The sequence below is a fragment of the Clinocottus analis genome, unplaced genomic scaffold (assembly GCF_023055335.1).
Source record: "Clinocottus analis isolate CAN_PGR_092001 unplaced genomic scaffold, fCliAna1.0.p SCAF_1, whole genome shotgun sequence".
NCBI classification, from domain to species: Eukaryota; Metazoa; Chordata; class Actinopteri; order Perciformes; family Cottidae; genus Clinocottus; species Clinocottus analis.
The window spans coordinates 5,597,906-5,620,735 of NW_027175820.1; the positions used below are offsets into that span (position 1 = coordinate 5,597,906).

The following is a 22,830-nucleotide window of genomic DNA, read 5'->3' on the forward strand; positions in this document are numbered from 1 at the left end:
ACAGATACAGACAAAGTGTTTGGTAACGACAGACGCAAGCGCTGCAGAAATATAAGCAAAGAAAAAAACATAAAATCAAATACAAAATACATTATGAAACAGTATTCTGATTGGGAAGGTAATATGATAAAAATGTATTATACAATATAATTGTATTATAACAGCTTATAATATCCATCATGAGGCTGTGTTCAAAACACAATGTGATTATGAAGCAAAAGGCTTCTCGTAATAATATTTCTGCACGTCAAATATTATAAAACCTCTAAATATTTTGACATAATCGTTATGAGCAGTGACAAGAGAACAGAACAGATAAGTGCATGTGTCCTAAGGCTGTGAGGTCCAGATAATATAATATGTTTGTCGTGTACGTACTTCCCTATGTGGCAAAATGTGATTACAAAATACATTTTATTGCGACCTTGTCGTACGATGACAATAAATCAACCTTGAAACCTGAATGTGGTGTTTTCAACAAAGTCACTGTGTGACCTCAAGGAACATGTGACCTTTATAAGTACAAGACTGGAGGGGGAAGAAGGTTTGGTTCTAAGATGGTCTGGTACATCAGTCTAGTTCTGGTCCTCTGTAGACCTCAGTCTAATCCTGGTCTTCTATAGACATCAGTCTAGTCCTGGTCTTCTATAGACCTCAGTCTAGTCCTGGTCCTCTATAGATCTCAGTGTTGTCCTGGTCCTCTATAGACCTCAGTGTTGTCCTGGTCCTCTATAGACCTCAGTCTAGTACTGGTCCTCGATAGACCTCCATCAGTTACCAGACCACCAGAGAGAAGATGGTCTGGTTCTTGAGAGTTCTCTTTTTAAGGTCCTCATTGGAGCCACCGGGTCGGATTCTGGTGAAACCAAATGACATCATGCAGGCTCACCAGAACCTCCTTTAGCTCAGACTCCAGTGGGGCCTCTACCAAAGATCAGTCCACAGACAGACCAAGATCTGGCTCCACCTGCAGTCGGAGCGTCGGAGGCAGAAGGAGAACTCAGGTCCTGGCAGCAGCAGCAGCAGCAGCAGCGTCTCCTCTTTCTCCTCCTTTTCCTCTTTCTCATCCTCCTCCTCTCTGGGATCCGACACCATGCTGCTGGAGACCCTGGACGTATTGTTGGACCCGCTGGGGGGAAAGGGGGCACGGGAGAACCAGAGCCAGGACTGAGAGGGGCAGACTGTCAGACCCTGCTGCAGTAAAATGAGTGGTTTTCTAAGGGGACCCTGGTGCTCTTACATCCACAGGGGCCCCCATGACACACAAAATGAAAGTTCTTTGTTGCTTTAAGTTAAGCTTTGATATATTTTTGGAGGAGTATTTATTTTATCTGAATTATCTGAATACTTCTTCTATCCATGAGGATCATAACTGCCCAGATCAAATTTCCTGGCAATCCATTCAATAGTTGAGGAGATATATTTGGGTTTGGACTAATGAACTGATTCACAGGCTGACATTTCTGTCCCAGATTCACACTCTTCAGGTCAGACTGCACGAATAACGATCTCTTGGTAACAATGAGTTTGAGCTTTCAAATTCCCCATGACATTATTATAAAACAGCTAACATTGTGTATTATACATGAATTAAAGAAAAAAAGAAGAATTAATAAAATAAATCCACAAAGCCTGAGAGTGCAAAATGAATGAGTCATGCGTAGGTCATCATTAGTGTGACTAAATGTGGTGACTTAATACCTTTTGTACATGATGATCATTAATTAAAGTGGTTAACTGAAAGATGTAATTAATAAGACAATTCAACAAGGGGATTTTACATGAGTGGACACGAAACAATTAAGGAACCGTGAAAGCCAACCTATTGTTCTCCGAGCATGTGTTTGTGTGTGAGCCAATTGATGTCTACAGTTGTGTAACATGACACGGTGAAACGCAATTCCGCTGTACTCTCGCGCTTGGAGCGAACAGATATGGTGCTCATGCAAAGAGATACAATGTGGGCGGCAGAAAAGAATGGCTCAACGCCTACCTTCACACCTTTATTGTGTAAAGAAGAACATTAAGAGTGTATCAAGGCAAATAAATAGTACTGCAGTTGGTGAGACGCAGGCGCCAACCTCCGATTCTGGAAAAGTGTTAAACCTATATTCTCTTCCAGCAGGGAGCGACTCCTGTGGTTGTATAGAAGTCTATGCTTCATGTTTTGAAGCTGCATTCTCTCTACTGACCACCAGGTGGCGACTCCTCTGGTTGTATAGAAGTCTATGCTTCATGTGTTGAAGCTGCATTCTCTCTACTGACCACCAGGTGGCGACTCCTCTGGTTGTATAGAAGTCTATGCTTCATGTGTTGAAGCTGCATTCTCTCTACTGACCACCAGGGGGTGATTCCTCTGGTTGTATAGAAGTCTATGCTTCATGTGTTAAAGCTGCATTCTCTCTACTGACTCCCAGGTGGCAACTCCTCTGGTTGTATAGAAGTCTATGCTTTATGTGTTAAAGCTGCATTATCTCTTCTGATCCCTAGGTAGCAACTTCTCTGGTTGTATAGAAGTCTATGCTTTATATGTTTAACCTACAGTCTGTCTGACTCTACTTATCTCTTGATTTCCTTCAGTAAACATTGTAAACATGAGTGTATGTGTCAATCTTTAGTTTCAAGTCTTTTTTAATACAGCATGATTTTCATTTAGTAAATTATGGTCATTTAGAGTCAAACAGACCATGAAGCAGGAGATGCTTTAGGGTGGGCTACAAGGTGATTGACGGGACGCTACCACGATGTTGTCCTTGTTGGGCATAATCCATGTTTTGGTTTTACAACTTTAATCATTTTTTAAAGTGTTTTCACTTCATGAACGATAATTGTAACATTTTAGTCGCCTAAAAATGCCTTTGGTTGTACTCCAGGCTCTCGTGTCAATTCTGGTTGCAAACTAAACAAGATCGTGACGGCCAAAAGCCGCCATATTATGAGTTCTTCTTGGCATGAGCCACCCAGTGCAGCATTCAAGCGAAAGGAGCAGTGGGATTCATAATTTCGTGATCCAAGATGGCGACGGCCTATATCTGTGGTGTCAAACAGTTGATCCACAGTCACAACTGATTTGAGCACTGATATTATTGTGTTAGAAGTTGTTAAAGATGGATCACGTCATGAAAGTGGCGCCACAAATGTGTCACAAAGCGAGGGACTCTGCAGAGGAGAGCCAGGCAGATAAACAGAGAGCTGATGTCGGAATTTTTGGTCTTCATGTTTCTAGGTAATTGTTGAAAGAACTTAAAATAGAGTTTATCATCTAAAAACCTTCACCAATGATTTAAACATAGAGAAACATTGTCGTTAATTATGCGTTATTATGCTGTGATTTTACTAGTCCGGCCCACTTGAGATCAAAATGGGCAGCAAGTGGCCCCTTCACTAGAATGAGTTTGACACCTTGGCCTAAATGTTGAACTCGAGGCTTCAAAACATCCACAAACCAATAGGTGACGCCTACGTCCACTTCTTAAATACAGTCTGTGGTAAAAAAAAAGAAAAAGAAAAGAATGAACAAGCATATTTTCCTGTTTGTTTCACTGCTTACAACCTCAAACTACATCACCCATCATTGGGGAAATTGAACTTTAATTATTCATAACAGGTTTTTATAGCAGAGGCGGCCTTGACAGAACAAAGTAATTGGGCTTAAATTTGCTAACAGCAGGTATGTGTCTCCTCGTGTTCCCAGAAGAGAGAACAACGGGCGTGACAAAGCTCAGATCGAGCCTCAGTGAAGGTGTGATCGGCTGTTATATGTAAAGAAGTGAACTTTGGTGCACACATGTCTATTGTGAAATATTAACAACAGGCACTCAAAGAGCCGGTGGATGCCGCATCAGGGCTCTTTATGTCACCACTTTCTCCTGAAATGTTACCTCATTATATGTAATTTTAAATGATTTACTTGTTTTAATTGTATACTTATAAATGTTATAATCTTTTCACACTTTGTGTTGCTTAAAACGCATGAATTGTGCTACATAAATAATAGTATTAGTATTAATTATAATTACAAACATTATTTTTCAAAATTATTACTATACTACTACTACTACTACTACTACTAATAATAATAATAATAATAATAATAGTAAGAATGTTGATGATCATTATCATGCATGAATTGTTATATATATATATATATATATATATATATATATATATATATATATATATATATATATTAAAATGTGTTGTTTTGTTAATATGATTATTTTAATAACACTACTACTACTACTACTACTACTACTACTACTACTACTACTACAATAATACTGATAATAATAAATATATTTATATATTTATTTATTTATAAATAAGAAAACATATGTGCACAGCATTGTGAATTATTTGTGATTTTCATCCAGTATAATAAGACTACAGGAGGCAGACAAACACTTTAAACCGGTCTTTGACTTTAAGTTAGGAGTAACCTCATCACTATAAAAGATTCTCTTTAAAGCAAACATTTTTTTCAAAGAGGCCAAATCATCTGCGACCACACAGCTGCTGCATCAGTCAAAATGAAACTTTATTGAGAAGATGTAATACCTCAGGGAGAGCCGTCTGGAAAGTCATCACGAAAAACCAACTGCATCAACAAAGAGCAACAGCTCTACAGCCCCCTGCTGGCCATTAGAGAGAATGCAGGTTTAAGGCACTTAGGCATTGGCTTTCCTTTTCAGAACCAGAGGTTGACATGCAATTCACTCGGCCTCGAATAAAGAGCACAACAACATGATAACTATTGCTACTAATAGTCCTGAATAAGGACTATTAGTAGCAATACGTACTAAATAAGAATAAACTCAGTAAAACATAGCACACACGACACTGACTTTGATTTGACCTGTCCACCTTTCCCCCTAAATGGCTGTAAAAAAAAATTGCACTCAAAAAGCAAGAATGGCGTTTTAACTGCAGGACTCACAAATTGTCATTCAAGCGGCATTCTGTGCCAGCGTGCCGGGTTAACGATTAATAGATTAATGTGTCATCCTGTGTGTGAATAATGGCAGCATCGAGCTGATTAACCCGTCCCGGCTGTTAGGAAGATAAAACTGCGGGTGACTTCCATTATTTACTCTCTGTCCATCTCGTTAGTCCGGCCCATGTGACATAGTAACCGATGGCCGCTGAACAAGCGGTATCTGTGCCTCAATCATGTGTTCTTTCACTTTGCAAATTGACCAGGAAATTGCATCCAGGTGCGGCATTAGTCAGCTGGTGACAAACGTGCCGGTAGAAATCCTTCAAAGCTGGCACAGAATGGTAATTTCCTCCTAATAATATCTCCATCTATCTCCATCCGCATCGCCGTGGATTCATCGGGCCTTTCCTTTTCATTCAGATGCTTTCACAAAGAGATTCCTGATCTCTTCTCCACACCTCGGAACAGCCAGCATGGGACAAATAAACATCTAAATGCAAACATAATGCATGCATACGGTATGTGGCACATCCTCCAATTGCATTCTGCGGCTAATCCCTCCGAGCTGGAAGGTTATTACCTGGCTTGTCAGTCAAACGTGGCCCGAGAAATGACACATTCGCTCCCTGTGTGGACTTGTATTCATGAACATGGAGGGGAAGAAGAGGGGATGGGGGATGGGGGATCAATACAGTCATGTTACACACACATTATGTAAAACACATGCATGATCGACCACCCCCACCCCCACAGCTGACATACATACTGTATGTGACTCCCACTCTGAGATTCTACTCTTTTAAACCTATACACATCACATTGCTTTTAACAAAAAAAAATCCTCTTTCACTGAAATGATCCTCAACTCATTCTTTTTTGCAGATAAAACTGAGAAAGCTGTGATGTCTTGAAGGGGTTCCTCCGAAGCTGTGTCGAAATGGTTTTGGAGCAAATTAGATCGGTCTCATTTCAACGCATGCGCACACACACACACACACACACACACACACACACACACACACACACACACACACACACACGGTCTGAAATGTGATTCGCGAGAGCCGATGCTGTTAAAATCGGATTTGCGAAAAAAGGCGTTCCGAAATGCATTAAATGTCTGAACCTGGACCATCTTGCATGGCTCATTATACACAATAAAATACACTAGACACTAGACACAGACTCTTAAGGGCCCCAAACCACGGGGCCACATGCCTGAGTGTCCAATCACTGGCTATTCAGGCGGCATTTCACTCATCAGTATCTCTGATCAGCAGACTCTCTTATCTTTAAACAGAGTTGAAGTGTGATGAGATGATGCAGTGAGTTTCTTTGTTTCAGCCGAATGGGCACAACTAATAATGTACTAGTCTCTTCTGTCACTGTTAAATCTGAGTATGCAGCAATCAACAGGCGTTGCATTTCAATTAAATCCCCCATTTTGTTTTATTTATTTTCTGTACAGTAGGCCACAAACACACACAGTGACATCTGTCCGCCCTCATTCAACGCATTAGGAGGGTACCACTTCAAAATACATGCGCAGCACAACTGTGTGTGGGTGTGTGTGTGTGTGTGTGTGTGTGTGTCTGTTTGTAAGGGGTTTAGACAGGTTGCTGTGCGCAGCAAAACCTGCTTGATCCAGGAGAGCACCAGAGAGATAACCAGCGATAAGGTTCCCCGGAGTCGACATGAAACAACTCGGATCAAGATGGATCAATTAGTGCGCAAGTGTGTGTGTGTGTGTGTGTGTGTGTGTGTGTGTGTGTGTGTGTGAGTGAGAGAGAGTTCCGTCTTTCCTCAAGGACCTTGGTCCCTGGTGCTCTGCTGAGCCTGTCAATAGTGCTCACAGCATGGACACAGTTCAGCCTGCAGCATGAGTCCCAGTGGCATCCAGCGGCGTTCTCATCTCGCCTGACAGCGTGCAGAGGAGTTGCTGCTGCTGTCGGTTAACGTGACGATCACGACCAAGCTCTGCTCTGTCATGTGGTGCCTGTAAAACCCACAAGGGCCAGAATGGATTCAGCACAACCGGAGTGGCGGTGAAGCAATTCTTTTAATGAATCCCATTTTTTGTTTATTAAGAGTCCTGAGATTTAAGGTCCAAAACGAAGAAAAAAAGAGTTTGTTTTGTTTGTGTGCATTTCTATGGTGACGTTACACAAAGAGCCGAAATGTGACTTCTGCTCCTCGTTTGTGGAGAAAAGCAAAGTCGACAAAGTCTTGTTGTCGTCTGTACTGAAGGTGGACATCAATGAACAAGTTAAATATCCAGAATAATAAAGGATTAGGGTGGTCCATTATGGGACCATTTTATATCAGGTCACAAGGTACCAATCAAGAAAAAAACATTGTTTAACCCCCCCCCCCCCCCCCCTCCACCCAAAAAACATGTTCTCAAAATAAACGTAAATATTAGGACTACAATAATATATAATCCACATGTACAATATCTAAACACAACTCAAACAATAAATAGGGTTTAGGGTTAGGGTGAGTGGCTGAGGGTTTAGGGTTTAGGGTGAGGGTTGAGGGCAGTGGTCCCCAAACTACGGCCCGCGTGCCGGATCAGGCCCTCCTCCACATTTGGCCCGGCCCCCTGAACTGTGTTTTTTCTGATTTGAATGAGTCATTCTGAGTATAAACAAATATAATCATAATAAAATCTACTGGGATAAAATTCATCTCCACAACCATGCTGGTAGTGAAATGTCTTGTGCTGTGTAGGTGCTGTATCACTTAGTTTGGTTTCTCAGCCTGCTTGCTTTGTGATTTTCACAGGGAAGTTGATGAGAGAGCTGGAAACAACGGTGTCTACGAGCCCACTAGAACCTACAAATTCTGCTCCAAGCTGAACTTTTACCCGTTAAGATTTTGCATGGCACAACAGAAAGTTAATGTCCCATGGACTTTTTTCATGAGAAATATTATTTATGGTATAAATAGTGTTATTTATTTTATTAATAGTGTTATTATTTATTTCCTCACTTTTTTTGTAAAGACCCCGGAAAGGGTTAACATTTGGTTATGCGTGGCCTTCTGGAAAACAGTAAATGTTTAGGCACCACGGTGATCGTCACACTTGTTCTGTTACAAACTGACCCCGGCCCCCCATCAGAGAAGGAAAAAGTTATGTGGCCGTCACGGGAAAAAGTTTGGGGACCCCTGGTTTAGGGTTAGGGTGAGGGTTTAAGGTTTAGGGTGAGGGTTTAAGGTTTAGGGTGAGAGTTTGGGGTTTAGGGTTTAAAGGGCTACAAAAGCCCAAGACTGTGTCTATTACCGAACATTTTATAAAGTGCACTGCAATACAGTGCACTAACATCTGTAGTGCACTCCGTCGCTGATAAGTGCTGTATCACTTACGTTAGCCACTTGGCGGACGTGACAGATGCAAATCTGTTTGCGAAATTCATGCCGGAGTGACGTACGCAAATCTGCTCGCAATACTCATGAAACTAGAACTGACAAAATGAACGCACTTCTTGCCCTCTTTTTGTCCCTCGTTTACCCCTTCATCCACCCCATGTGGAAACTGCGACACCTCCACAATCGCGGCAGGAGCCTTTGCCTTTTGGCTGAACTCGAGCCTCGGCTCGACACTTTATCCCAAGTAGTAGCCGTGTTAGAGCCCTGCTGGGCAGGTGGCACCCTGCATGGTCGCCCGTCATCAGGGTGAAAAGACAGTCCATGCAGTTTATTTACCGTGTAACAGTGAGTAAGATCCACTGTGTGTACTTATACGTAGGGATCGTGATATGAAAGTCTTCATTTTCCTTGGAGTCAGGCGGTTAACAGTGACCAGTGTAGTGGAGTAATAACTTGCTCATAGAGATGAAAACAGAGTTTGATCATCAACATGTGTGCAAATATTTTTTCCCGGAAGTAAATGACATGTTCCACTGAACAGAATCATGGTTTTCTTTCTTTAAAGGTAGGGGCTGTAAAGTACAGCGAGCCTGTTGATGTGTTAGGCTGTATCGTTGCCATTCCTTCAACTAAAACATGATTATGGGAAGATGAAAATAAAAAGGCTCATCAAACAGGCTTTCATAGCTGCATTCTATATCATGAAACATGCACATGTGTTGTTTTGTTTTGATGTTTAAGTCTTAAAGAAAACTGGACGCAGTGGATATTTTTAGTCTTTCTTTCAAGCAACGCCTCCGTAGCTTATTATCAACACGACTGTCTTCCCTGTTAGAGACGGGAATGTGGGAGGAGACGTTGTTACCGCGTGAAATTAATTGAAACACTCCAAACACAACTTTGACTGATGCTCTGTGTTTTTAAAAAGGAAAATACCGGCTTTGTTAAGGCGTCCTGCATCTTATTCGAACCAACTGAATACATTAGAGGAGAAAAAGATGATATTTGTGATGCTGTCGAGGGACTCGTGGGTATTCTTTTAATGAGTCACTCTACTTTATAGATTCTCAATGCAGCTTTCATTTCATTTTTAAAAAAGTCAAATTTTCTATTAAAATATATACATGTTTTCACGGCATGTCATTACTTCATATGTTTCTCATTGCCAACAAATCCCATTAAAAAATCAACAGGTTCCAAAGTCACTCCTGTGAACATGTTGTTTGTGTTGCTGGTCTGGAGGAATGAGTCTCTCAGGCTTTCACTACACAGGAAACACTTGTTTAAGTCTTTTCACTAGTTTACAACAAGAAAAATACAGAATAGTATTGTGCTTTACAGACAATATTTTCCAATTATAATCCAATTCAATCGCACGTCACGGCTGATGGATGCTCCTCGACATTAGAACATATTTAAGGCTTTGCACGTGTCATTCATGTTCTAACCGAGTCGGAAAAATGTTCAGGCATCTAAACCACTTAGGTTGAATAGAAAAAGAACTTCATATTTAGACTTAAAATAACTACGTGAACTAACATGAGAATGAAAAAGACGTCATCAACTGACATTAACTTAATTCAGACAATGATAAAAACTTTATGGGACAGTTGCTGAAGGTCCAGAGTTTGTTTGACCCATCCACCTTCACACCGTCCCAACATAATGGTCTCTGTCACATCGTATATATTATGTCACTGGTTGAGAGCGTGTCGTTGCCACATGGATGCGTTCACATTGCAGACCACATGACGCACAAGACGAACCAAACAGCAAGAAAAGGAGTTCTTATTACTCGTAAAATGACTTAAAAACTGTTGTCATCTTAAAATAATGAGTAAATATCTCAAGATTGAGTTAGTATCTTAAAATAATGAGTAACTATCGTCTAATAATGAGTTAGTATCTTAAAATAATGAGTAAATATCGTCTATTAATGAGTTAGTACCTTCAAATAATTTGTAAAAATCTTGAAATAATAAGTTAGTATCTTCATCTAATTAGGAAGTATCTTAAAATTATGAGTTAGTACCTTCAAATAATTAGTAAATATTTAAAAATAATAAGTTAATATCTTTAAATAATGATTTAGTATCTTAAAAATGAAGACCTAATATCTTAAAATGATGAGTCCAGCGGTGAGTGTGGATCTTATTTTCCACCACAAGCGCTGCTCACATTTCATATTCATAGAGACATTGAATCCTCAGCCAGAGAGACGTTCAGCCCTCCGTGAGCATGACGAGCACATGGGGCGTCACCGGCCCGTCCTCTCACCACAAGCCCACTAAATGGCTCATTGAACTCCCGGTGGCCAACTTCAAAACTGTGTGCTGGCGCTCCAGCGTAGCTCCAGTATCACAGTCATCAACTGGGAGGAAAGAGGCTCCACTGTGCCGACTCCAATCACAGGAGTCAAAAACAAAAATCCTCTGAGTGTGTGTTCACATCCCTCCCTGTTATGAGGGGAACGTGCGGGCTGAGCTGTACTGGCTCATTGGCTGTGCTGCGCTGCCTTTTGTTTTGAATGTGATGTGCAGGACAAGGATCTATTCTTTTGAAGTTCTCACCGAGACCACAATCATAACTATCTGCAAATGAATCCGTCATCTGGCTAATATGTAAAAAAAATTCAAGGTTGAGGTGGTAATAATACAGGCTGGGCCGATAAGCAAACATAGCTCCTCCTGGTGAATAATGCATGAAGGAATTATCAGGGTATTAATGCAAATGCTGTGATTTGTTCTTTTTTTTTCTCACTACTGTGTTTTAAGCATTATGCAGTTTGTTTTTACGCCCTCCATTTGGCTTTTGAAGAATAAATCGCCAAACTTTAGGGGTGAATAAAAAAAGGGAAATCCTGGACCATAACGCAGAGCAAGAGCTGCACGGACAGGAAGCAGAGAAACCGAGATGTCTGAGGGCCGAGCCTCCGTCAACAAAGCTCTTCAAACTTTTTCGTAAAGTATCCTCCGCCTGAGAAGGCAAACAACGTATTCCTGCTGACTCTCGACAGCTTTGTCTCCATGGTAACTAATCCGCAGGCTGTGGCAGTACAGAAGTACCTTGTGAACTTCTCAATGAGAGCGAGTCGCTGTGGAGTACGGAGCGGCAGCCTGTGAATGTTAATTGTATCTGAGACGTACATAGGAACCCAACAAATAGGAGCAGAATTAGGCTTTTCCGTCTCCAGAGTGTGTGTTTGTGTTCATAAAGACACAATTTGATTCCCTTCACCTCATCACATGTGCTTATTGAGAGACAAAGACCCCAAAAGTACTCGACCTCTCCTGGTCATTTTGCATCTCTTTGTTGTCATTTTGCTTTTCTTTGTAAGCTACTTGGTATGCGTCTCTTCGTACTCATTCTGCTTATTATTGTGGTTGTTTTGTGTCTCTTAATAATAGTTTGCCATCTCTCTGGTCATTTTGATTCTTTTTGCGATCATTTTGAGTCTCTCTGTGGTCATTTTACAACTCCTTGTGGTCATTTTGCATATCTTTATAGTCTTTTTTCATCTCTGTGGTCATTTTGCATCTCTCTGCGGTCATTTTAAGTCTCCTTGTTGACATTGTGCAACTTTTTGTGGTCATTTCGCATATCTTTGTGGTCTTTTTTCATCTCTGTGGTCATTTTGTGTCTTTTTGTGGTCGTTTTGCAACTCCTTGTGGTCATTTTGCATCTATTTGTGCTATTTTTTAATCTATTTGGTCATTTTGAGTTTCTTTGTGGTCTTCTTCATCTCTGTGGTCATTTTGCATCTCTCTGTGGTCATTTTGTGCCCCTACTCATTTTGCATCTCTTTCTGGTAATTGTATGTCTCTTTGAATTTGTTTGTCATCTCTTTGTGCTCCTTTTTTGTCTTTGTACTCCTTTTGTATCTCTTTGTGGTCATTTTATGTCTCTTTATACTCGTTTCTACTGCACCTACTGCAGTGACAGCGGAGCAATTTCTCTGCTGTCACAAGGACGTTACAGGAAAACATTCCTACCCACGGCAAAAAGACTTTACAATAAATCTCTTTATGCTACTTTTATGTCTCTTTGTGGTCATTTTAAATCTTATTTTATTCATTTTGCTTGATCAATCTGTATCTTTTTAAGACAGTTTAAGACTCGTTGTCGTCTTTTGGCTTCTCCTTGACCTCATTTGTGTCTCTGTGGTCATTTGGCACCACTCTGCATTTGATTTTTAGTTGTTTTAAGTCTCTTCACGGTCCTTCGGTACCTCTTTATGGTAGTTTTGTGTCTCTTTGTGGTTGCATTAAACTCTCTTTGGGAAATTTGCTATCATTTAGTTACTGGTTTTGCATCTATTTGTGCTAATTTTGATTTCACTCATCTTTGTGGTGCTTTCATTGACATCAACAAATAGCAACACTCACTTCCAACTGATGCTCTGTCCCAAGGGCTGAATACTTGGGCCTGAGCCCAGTAGCCTATCCATGTCTATATGATGATCAACAGAGCGCGTGTGTGCATGTGCGTGTGCGTGTGTAGGTTTGGTGAGGAAGGAGCAAATCTCGCGAAGGACACAGTAATCAAGGCAACAATGGCGTCTATATGAGGGTTGATTACAGTGCTAGAAGAATTACCGCTAACTGGGGCTAATGATGTGTGACATTAGCGCCTGTGAGCTGATTGGGGACATAATTGGAAGAATTGTTCCATCAATGCATGAAAAAGAAAAGAGATTCTATTAGTCAGCATTCTCAGTGTGACATGCTTTAAAAAAGAGTAATTCTAGCTAATTAAGAGAAGCCAGTACTAAGAGTGTCATGGCTCAAAGCAGTAAAAAAAAACAAAATATCTTAAATGCATAAAAGATTCAGAGTCTGGGTTTTCACCATCAAGACTTTCCTCAAAGCAGTTCTGAAGGAAGAAGTTCATCTGTCAATGCTGGTTACACCAATTTTGAGAGACACAAGCCCGTTAACTGCATCTGAAACAGACCGCATCAGGGTGTCTTTGTTCTGGAAGCTGCACTCACGAACCTGTAAATGTTCAAGTGTGTTCTTTTTAGCTCTTAGTTTACAAATTAATTAAAAATGAAAAGCAGAAATGTTTGGAGGCGATGGTTGTTTAAAGACTTCAAATCATATTTGGACGCATCCAATTTGCCTCCCTTTTGGATTCTCTGCAACTTGAAGTAAGTCGTCGACTTGTGTTCACTTTAAAAATAAGACAGGACGTGCACTGGTATGGACGATCCACTGGATGACGGCAACATTCAGAGAGAACAGAACGTTATAAACTAAAGGTTTAAAGAGCACTGCAGGACGTATCGTTAGGAAACAGACATGTTTTCTTTGTGCAACTCTTACAAATAAATTAAAATGTTAACAGTAAGCTGTGAAGTAGGAGCTGGAAAAAAAGAGCCACATGACAGCAGCCAGGGGACAAAGTATAAAATAATAATAATAACATATCAGTATCTTTATTCTAATTATGTAATACCGTAGAAACATGACAGACAGCTTATTAAAGAGGACCTGCTCTGTATGTAGCAGGGGGCAACCTGCGGTTCTGAAAAGTGAAGCCAATGCTAAAGCTCTATAAACATGTATTTCACTCCTGACCACCAGGGGGCGACTCCTCTGTTTGTATAGAAGTCTATATAAATTACTACTTCTCTCTTCATTTACTCCTTCAGTAAACATTGTAAACATAAGTTTGCGTCTCAATCTCCAGTTTTAAGTCTTTTTAAATACAGCATGAAGATCATTTAGTAAAATGATGGTCATTTAGAGTTAAACAGACCATAAAGCAGGGGATGCTTTAGGGCGGGGCTTCAAGGTAATTGACAGGTCTCTGCCAGAGCTGTTTGCGGGATTTCTACGTCTCTTCACCTCAGTTAATTTTCTCGAGGAAGTGACTCCTGTTCACTGGTTGCAAAAAAACAAGATGGCGACGGCCAAAATGTCAAACTCAAGTCTTCGAAACGTCCGTCCACAAACCAACGGGGGACGTTTCGATGGCTACGTCCACTTCTTGTATTCAGTCTATGGCACATAAAGCTTTTCTCCATTTTTTTTTTCTTCTGTCGTTTTATGGCGTTTGGCATCCATAAGTGTTGCATTAGCGCCATCTGTTGAACTATCCCTTGCCTCATCTGTTCTGTTGTTGCTAGTGAAAAGGTGCAAAAATGTTCCTGAATGATCCCGGTAATTTACCGGGATTGACATGTGAAAGAGACTTTAAAGAACTAGTCTGTGATGTACTGGAGAGCCAATTTACTTTGTCAGAAAAAACATTTGGAATCCAATTTATCTGTCAAATATGTCAGATATCTTTAATTCAGGACAACATTAAATTATTCTCAGTATAGATGATTCATATTGAGACAACAACCACAGATCGAGAGATATTTGACAGCTGTGTGGGACAGCGTTCCGATTTAAAAACGGCATGAAAAAAACATCTTAATACAAAATGGAGTAGATTTAGTACACAGAATGTGTAAGTGCTTGAGTGGCTGAGCAAACAACAACAACAACAACAACAAACAGCTGAAGGAATCCTATGTGAGTTCTCAGCAGCGACTTGAAGAAGCTGTTCATCGGCTCCTCACTGAGCTCAGAGCCTCTGAACAGTTAAAACGAGATCCAGATGTGACGAGCAAACAAAGAGGAAGAAGAAGAGCTGAAGCTGTGATCTCATTGTTTGAATGGGATACAAGAAAATACAGGAAAAAAGTGAGAAACAAAAGAATTACAGCTGTGCTACATTGTTTTAATTAAAAGGTGTTCAAGAACAAATCACATTTTAATTCAATGCGACACACTTGAGGTTTCTCATCTAGAAAACAGTTGCTCTCCATTTGAAAGTCATGACAATTGATTTTGACCCCTGAGGCGATGACATGATCTGAGTCCAGAGAGACATGAAGAAAGAGAGAGAGAGAGAGAGAGAGAGAGAGAGAGACCGACCAATGCCAGGAGAACAAATACCATTTTACTCTGGGAAGTACCACCATAGCACACACCATGAGCTCCATCTACCTGGGCCTGGCCATCACAGCCTCTGGGAGTTTCAGCCTGGCAGTGAATGCACTAAAAGGAAAAAGCCAGAAGCGCCCTATATGCTATCAAAAGAAAATTCTACAACATCCTAATTCCAATTCAAATCTGGTGGAAAATTTCCGACAGTGTAATCCAGCCCATTGCGCTGTATGGTAGTGAAGTACGGGGTCCACTCAGTCACCATAGCTACACCCAATGAGACAAACACCCCACAGAAGCCCGACATGCAGAGTTCTGCAGAATGATCCTCGGCGTTCAAAGAAAGACACCAACAAATGCATGTCGGGCAGAATTAGGTAGATATCCCCTAATAATAAAAATCCACCAACGAGCACTACATTTTTGGAATCACCTTGTAACAAATTCACAAGACGCCCTCCATGTCAAGCCCTCCGAAGCCAAGAGCTGAACCCAGAAAAGAGTCTCCTGAGTCAGTTGGTGATGAGACTAACTTCCACACAGCAGAAGCAGTCTCACACCAACACTGCTCTCCAAACAGCAGCTAGAGTCAACGCAATTACAAAGAAAAGCAAAGAAACGTATTTGGCACATGAGAAAAAAGAAACTGCAAGTCAAAGTAGATTAGAATGTTATCTGGCCCCAAAAAGAGATTCTGAATTGGCAGAATTCCTCTCTTTTGTCAGAGGTAAGAAGCAGAGACAGACCCTGACCAGGTACAGGCTCGGTGACCAATTAGCGATCGAAAAAGGCCGACAGAAGAAATCTTGGCAACCAAAAGAGAACAGAATATGTGGTCACTGTTCGCCAGGTGAGGTTGGGACAGAGATGCACTTCATCCTGAAATGTAATAAATATAGTGAACCAAGAGAAACCTGGCTGGACCGGCTCAGCTCCCAGATCTCTGGCTTCAGAGAGCTGAAGGAAATCTACCAGACTAAGAATCCTGCTGGGAGAAGGAAAAACAGCACGAGCATCTGTTTTATTATTAGTGTTGTATATTTCTATTCTGTTTTTCTGATGTGTTTTGATGCTTTTGATGCTTTTGATGCGTTGGCAATATTGTTGTTGCAATTGAATTGAAAATTGAGAGAGGGAGAGTCACGCGATGTACAATTACACGTCATGTGAAGCTCAGTCTGCAGTTGTTTCACCACAAACAGTTTAAAACCAACTACACAGATCGTAAAGGCCCACACACGCACACACACACACTCACACACACACACACACACACACACAGACACACACACACACGCTGCTATTTTTATCTACGCTAAACAGTAAAATATAGGACTTAACGTAAATCCTGGTGGGCAGGGTGAGATGTAGTGAAAGAAACATCAAGAAATACAATGTTTGTGTGCGTGTGTTTGTGTGTGTGTGTGTGTGTGTGTGTGTATTTGTGTGTATTTGTGTGTATGTGTGTTAAACAGGGCGTAAGACTGGGAGTCGGCAGCAGAGAGGAGAGTGCGGTCATATACGCTTGTGGTTTTCACTCGGCAGCGACATCTCAACAGCGCTCTCAGCGAGGAAGGAACCGAGGGGACAAAACAGACCCTTCAAAATATGAGAGGCCGCCGCGCATCCTGAGAGGACGAGTGGGGAAATAAAACAACAACCCAACGGTGTGTGTGTTTGTGTGTGTGTGTGTGTTCAGCTGAAAGCAAAATTACTGTAGCTGTGACTTTAGCTGTCAAGCACACTCTGTATTTATTGCTCTTGTCATTGTTGAGGGCAGCCTCAAACAAATCTGTCCCTGACTTGACCCCAATGGGAAAAAAGTACATATATATATATATATATATATATATATATATATATATATATATATATATATATATATATGTATATATATATATATATATATATATGTATATATATATATATATATATATATGTATATATATATATATATATGTATATATATATATATATGTATATATATATATATATATATATGTATAGAAAGTGACGTACAGACACCGTGAACGTCTCTCTGGTGTCGACTTGGCAATAACCGTGTAGCCCCGCCCTAAAGCATCCCCTTCTTTATGATGTGTTTGACTAAATATACTGACGGAATAAATCCAGAGAGAAGTAGTCAGCTATATAGACTTCTATACAACCAGAAGAGTCGCCCTCTGGTGGTCAGGAGAGAGAATGCAGCTCTAAGAAGTGAAGCATTGGCTTCACTTTTCAAAAAACGGAGGTTACTGCCTGGCGGGAACCATCAAATATTCTCAAAGTCATTGTTTTATTTTAGTTTTTGTGAAAACTAACAATTCAAATTAGAAGAAATTATATATTGTAGTATTGTAAGTTTTGTTTCTTAAATGTTGTATTTACTATTTTCTGACACCTCGTTTGACGCAGAAGAATCATCAAAGTGAAATCTTTCAGTTTCTTATCTAATATGAATAATTAATTCATATTGGCCTAATCCTACTTTGTAGTCTCTCATATCTGCTGCGATGGTGATGGTCTGCAGTGTTGCAAGATTCATCCAAGGACAACTATTTTGGATTTGCTTCAAATTGTGTTTTTTCTCACGGCATCACTTCACCTCATGTCCCCTCAGTCCTGATTTCCTGTCAGATACTGAATGTTTTTTTTTTATCCCGGTGTTCCTGCAATTCACTGCACCAGAAAGATCAGAATCAAAAACTAAGAAATGCCCTGCGTATGGTACTTTATTCAACAGAACACACACACACGCACACACACACATATATATATATATATATATATATATATATATATATATATATATATATATATATATATATATATATATATATATCTCAGCTCTTTCTTCCTCTGGCAGGACTGGAGAAAAAGTGGGCTTATACGAGAACATGAGAAAACTGCCGGTGTGAAATATAGTGAGGGAACAAAGGAGAGAGGCTGAAATGTGACATAAAAGAAGAAAAAGAAAAGTAGGCTCCTGAAGTAACAGAGGACTGGGGAGAAATTTGGTGAATTTAGAGCAGAGCAGTGCTCACACACACACACACACTCACACACACTCACATTGATACACGCCTGCAGCACAATGCAGCCTTGTTATGTCCACCTTCACTAGAGCCAGTGTTCAAGGCAATTATCCAGAGGGTTGCCACATCTAGAGATGAGCCCATGAGTCGAGCTCCCGTTGGGCATACAACACCAAGCGGGACGAGTCAAGAAAACATTCCACACCTTCCAACATATTTTCACTGCTTCCCTAAAAAAAAAAAGAGGAGCTGGAACACCATTCCAATTTGGTCTTGGCCGGTGATTACAGGCCGAAGCGAAAATGGCGGGCAGCTGCCAGCGGAGTCATCAGTTCAGCCCAACCGCAGCTTATGTCATGAGGGAGGATGTGTGTGTGTGTGTGTGTGTGTGTGTGTGTGTGTGTGTGTGTGTGTGTGTGTGTGTGTGTGTGTGTTCTTTTTGCTGTCTTCTGTCTGGAAGGTGGAAGGTGTCAGGGGAGTCTGACTGTGACCGAGAGCAGCCATCAGCTTTCATATAGAGAGCATGGGTTTATTTATGAGGGGAAACGGGTTGGATTCATATATTTGTGGTCTTGGAGTAATTGTGTGTGAATAGAGAATTAATTGAACATTTCGGATCCTTTCTGAGTTGAGGTTTTGAGCTACTGTTGAATCCTTTTGTTCTCCATCACGTGTATAACATCAATCAGCTGAACCTCCAAGTTGCATCAACACCTCAAGCACTTTAAGCCCTGAACATGACAGAAGTAAGTCTGTATGAGACAAAAGTTAGATAGAGCTGTACCTAATAAACCAATTTATTTCTGTAAGAAACAGAAGGCATTGTGCAGCTGTTTTAAGCTCTCAAAGGAATGGTTTTAGTGTGTTTAGAGGAAAGATAAGAAGCAATATAATGAATATAATTCATATAAAAAACATAGAGAAGTTCTTCACGCAATGGGAACAGAGGGAGAGTTTTTCGAAGCTGAGAAAAAGTCAAAGTGTTGCTCCTTATACATTGTTGTCTGTTGTGGTTTTTGTCTATTGTGGTCGCACATGAAGATGTGAACATTTCTCTGCATCCGACAAACGAGAATCAGCACAAGCTGTAAAATCTATAGGAGAAAAGTTTTCCTCTTTGATTCTTACAGACCGATGAAAAAAACCCGTCGCTTGGCGGCAAATGGAAGATTTACTTTCCTGCTTTCAAATGATGAATAAATAAAAATACACTCCACAAAACAACAACACGGGCAACAGGAACATCTACCCCCCCAACCTCCCACCCCCAACGTCTCTCAGCCCCCTTACCCTACACACACACACACATACACACCCACACACACATTTGAATGCTGCCCACCATTGAAGTCGCAGTAAATGTTTAATGTGCCACATGCAGTATGGAGCAGCTCCACGTGGAGAGTTCAACCTAACATAAGGGCACATTGTCCTCGGTCTCTCCACGGCCAGAAATCACTGAGGCCTCAAGTTCCTGTAACAAGTCCGGAAAAAGAAGAAAAAAGAGAGAAAACTGTTGGGAGGGAATTGCTGGAGGAATGGTCGGTATTCTAAAATGTTGTTCTTCTCCACAAGTTTATTTTTGTCTTTTCATCGAGGCCCCTGAGGTGTGGGAGGGAAGTGTGGGGGCATTCCTCAGCCAATCAGAGAGCTTCATTTTCACCACATTACCACATCACCACATTTCCACAATCACAACATCTCGAGACGACAACTAACAAGCTTGAAAAAAAGAGCATAAAACAATATTTTTTTTTGTTGATGAGTAAATCATCCAGAGCGAGCTCAAGGATGATGAATGTAATCTTACCGTCACCTAAACACCCATTAACCGATTCACGCAAGACAAATGGAACCGGGACGTAGAGTTTATCCCGTCTAATTAGACCAACTCAGCCGGCAAACGCCTCCCCTATTTATCAAAGTTAAATCTCTAAACCAAGGTCACTGACATCGAGGTCGAGGCTGGAATACAGAAAGACAGGAAGTGGAGGAGGAGAAGCCAGGGGAAGAGGGAGGGGATTTAATCTAATGTTAACAAAGAGAAACGACTTACCTCTCACTTGTCTCTCTCCCGGCTCTCCCTCTTCTTTCCTCACTGGATCACAAAACTTCTGAACTTGCTCCTATCCACGGACTCTCTCCCTCTCTCTCTCTCTCTCAGTCTCTCCCTCCCTTCTTCCTTCCCTCTCTCTCTCAACATGGATGCACGTGCAAATGTGGAAAGAAAACCAGCAAAAGGTCGACACCCAGTGGAGAGTAAAGCTACCGCACTTACCATGAGACGAGCGTCCTCTGTGAAGCTGCAACTGGCAAACTGCAAAGAGTAGTTCACAGGCCACCTGGCTCTGATTCAATGAACCGGATTCTGATGAAGACAAATAGCTGCTCGTAATGAATACAAACGGACATGTTTGGTGGTTTATAAACAAATATGTATTTTAATTAGAGGAGTAAAATTGTGATTCTCATTCCAACTCGTCACCTCCTGAGGTCGATCTGTGACGCTCCTCCACATCGCGGTCGGGCTCAGAATAAGTAAACCACGCAGAAGTGACTTAACAAAACTTTTGTGTTTGTTTGACCCCTCGTTTCACCCCGTGTGTGTTTCTCTCTCTGAGCGTCTAATAATGACGCTTACGGTTTCACAATGTCGGCGTCTGAGAGCCTTAAGCGGGCTACGAGTGGTGGCGTTGCAGATCAGTCGACCGAATAAAACTCTTTCCAGGCTTGGAGGAGAACTACGGAGGCCTTCAGGTGACGCAAAAGCCACTCGCTTGGTTTGGTCGGTCAAGTTTAGTCGAATCAACCGAGCTTCCTTCCTTTCTCTCTTTCAATCTTTTTATTTAAGTGTAGACAAGTTAAACATTACGTCAAACAAGACAAGAAAAAAATGAAAATAAAGAATAAAAAAATAATAATTTACACTCCTTTCCTTGATCTAACAAAGTAATTTTGTCTTCTAAACCATAACTTCCATTTTTTTGACTCATTGGTGCAAGAGTGTGTTGGTTCTACTGCAGAAACATGGCCGACTCTGTGAAGAGGACGTCGCTTTTTTTGTAGAACAGCTGAACGTTAACAACGACAACGTGATTGTGTTTATAGTGCTGAACGCAAAGTACAGGCAAGGCGAAGGGGAATGTCATTCATTCTACCCGCACTCAGAGTTATATAGATCTAATCAATTCAACCAGATGATGCTGCTGTAATGAACAGTTAAGCAATCACCGAAGCCTCCAAATGCAGAAATGAGTCATTGCTTTTTTTAAACTTCTGGTTCCTGTCTTAAAGTCAATTGATTTGTGGGAAATATGTTTTTGATTTTGGGGTGAACTGTCCCTTTAAGTGCAGCAAATGATGTCGTACGTAGACCACAAAAAAAAAGAATGGGCATCGACCCACAACCTTAACAAACCTGACACCGTGAGGATGAACGAGAACCACAAAGTTCCTGCATCTCTTAACTGCATGGCAGAGGTGTTTATTTGGGCCTTTGGGGTAAAATTGTTTGTTGAAGGAAGGTTTTCACACATGGAAAAATACGCATGCACATTAAAATCCTTCAGGTGATGAATAATGCCCTGTAATTACTGCAAATGATAAAGTATTGTTAAATATCAATATGAGTACATTAGACTATTGCAAAGTGGTGATGGAGTAAGGGACAGCGTCATTAAGCTGCTAAACGCCTGAGGGTTGAACTTTGTTTTTTTTCTTCTTGTAATACAGGCACATGAGATAAAAGGTGAGCGAGGCAATGACAGTTAATGTAATGGTTTCTTAAATTAAATTGTCTCCATATTATTGCAAATAAGAGTCGTGTTCAAGCAGCTGTTACCGGAGGGCCAGAAGATATTTCAGGACAAGGTGCCTCGGAACAGTTATTGAGATAATCAGGCAACCAAAAGCACACTCTTTGTGTTAATATCCCACACACTACGTTTTTCATGTGGTATTCTGCGATTCACCGAGTAATTTAGCCCCCATTGCGGAGCAGGTAAAAGGTCCAAGATGACAACTTGATTCCTTCAATAGTCTTTATTGTGCTGGGCTATAAGTAGGGATTCAGGATACGGTGCAATACGATAACCGCTAACAACCCGCTGTTACCTAGAAGGCCTTTGTTTTAAACCCTGAAGGTTAAGAAAGGCTGAGTCGGGAGCAAAGATGGATTATTTAAATCTCCAAATCTGTCTGTGTGAATTTCTGTCCCATTATTAATGCACATTATACTAACTTTGCTCCTTTGTGTTATCTCTCCTCGCAGGTAGATCTGAGTTACACCTGGACCCTGGGCCTTCCTGACACCCACTGCTGCTATCATTATAATTAGTAGTATTAGTCACATTACTATTATTCTTACCAATACCATTACAGCTTTTATTGTCATAATTATTCTATTATAGCCACTGCTGCTGATATTATTGGTGCTCTTATTTATGTAATCGTTATTCTGCTTCCTACTCTTATTATACGAATAATTCACATCACATGCATTGAATGAGGTCTAATTACATTATCCGCATGACATTTACACTTCTGGCCG

At 40.8% G+C, this 22,830-nt stretch overlaps 1 protein-coding gene across 2 annotated transcripts in view; it reads right to left on the reverse strand.

The window, feature by feature from the left end:
• Positions 1-20,443, reverse strand: part of tspan4a (tetraspanin 4a) — a 132,552-nt gene extending 112,109 nt beyond the window's left edge. Inside the window, exon 1 of one of the 2 annotated variants that reach the window (XM_068577570.1) lies at positions 20,338-20,443. The gene's annotated coding sequence lies outside the window, so the exon portion shown is untranslated. Of the gene's footprint in view, positions 1-5,516; positions 5,525-20,337 lie in introns of those variants that run through there. The other variant, XM_068577587.1, reaches the window with a different exon arrangement.
• Between the last annotated feature and the right edge of the window lie 2,387 nt (positions 20,444-22,830).